Source organism: Physeter macrocephalus, chromosome 17 (assembly GCF_002837175.3).
Source record: "Physeter macrocephalus isolate SW-GA chromosome 17, ASM283717v5, whole genome shotgun sequence".
NCBI classification, from domain to species: Eukaryota; Metazoa; Chordata; class Mammalia; order Artiodactyla; family Physeteridae; genus Physeter; species Physeter macrocephalus.
In genome coordinates this window covers 6,783,492-6,784,908 of record NC_041230.1, presented here as the reverse complement: position 1 = coordinate 6,784,908, position 1,417 = coordinate 6,783,492, and positions in this window count along the sequence as shown.

Below are 1,417 nucleotides of genomic sequence, written 5' to 3'. Positions count from 1 at the left end.
GAACTGCTTTTGCTGCCTCCCATAGGTTTTGGGTCATCGTGTTTTCATTGTCATTTGTTTCTAGGTATTTTTAAATTTCCTCTTTGATTTCTTCAGTGATCTCTTGGTTATTAAGTAATATTCTTTTGTATACATTTTCTTTATCCACTCATCCATCAATGAACACTTAGGTTGCTTGCATGTTTTCAGGGAACATTGGGGTGCAGATATCCTTTCCAGTTAGCGTTTTGTTTCCTTCAGATAAATACCCAGAAGTGGCTTTGCTGCCAAAGAGAGCTGGGGGGGTGTGGCCAAGAAGAGTGAAAATCAGTCACTAGCGACTTTGCTGTGCTTCCCCTTTCACTCTTAGATGCTGCCAGGGTCCCTGAAGAAAGAAGACACATGAGGAAACAGGTAAAAACTATTTTGTTCTCTTTTGCATTCGACAAGCAAGTAGGGAGCCGCTGCCATGTGCCAGGCACAATTCTAGGGACTGGGAGCGCAGTGGGACTCCCCTCCCTTTCTCTTGCCTGTGTGACAACAGGTAGTAATCCCCGGTCTTTGAGCATCTCCCTTGCCAGGACTGGCAAGTCTTCTGAGAGCAGGAGGCATCCCTGGGTGCCCAGGAGGGAAGAATGGACTCAAGGAGGCCGGCTCTGATGTTCTGCAGGGCTCTAAACAGGCCCTTGTTGAGCAGACCAAGGGTCCAGAGCCTTTGTGCCCAATGCCGTCTGTTCCCAGCGTTCCATGCCCCATCGTGCCTCAGCTGCCTTCCAAGCGCAGGCCTGGGGCCCACTTCTTGTTTTCCAGAGACTGCCTGGAGCTCCGTGGGGTAAGCATGCAGCCCTGCTCTGAGAAGCACCCCTCTGCCACTGGTCCTGGCGCTCTCCAGCTGGTCCCCTATGAGGGTGTGACTGGTGGCTGCTGGCAGAGGGGGTACCCTGGCCCAGCTACTGGAGGCTAGTCTTTGCCACGGGGGATGGAATCTGGCCGTGGCCATAGCCCTTGTGGAGACCCAGAGGGAGCCCAAGGTGCATCCCTCAGAGAACACTGACCCTGCAGCCCTGCCAAGTTTCTCATGGAAAACGTAAAATAGTTCCCATGGCTAAAGAAGTAAGGGTTGTGTACTCTCCTCTAGCCCCCATGCTGGGAGATGCATGATGCACATACAGCTGGTTAAAGGGTTTGAAAAGGCCTGCGCTAAAGACTCCTATTTCACTTTTAAAAATCCAGCTTCTCTCAAACAGATGTGACCTTGAGGACTTCTTTCTGTGTAACACTATTAGCACCTGCAGGGCTATATGAGCTCTGAGTGGAGAGTCTGCCCTAATCCATGCCCAGGCCAGACCAGCACGCCCGCCATGCCTGGGGACAGACCCCCTTCCTACTTTCAGCCAGCGGCCAAGCTTTCCCCACGCCGGTCCTGGACACCCAACGG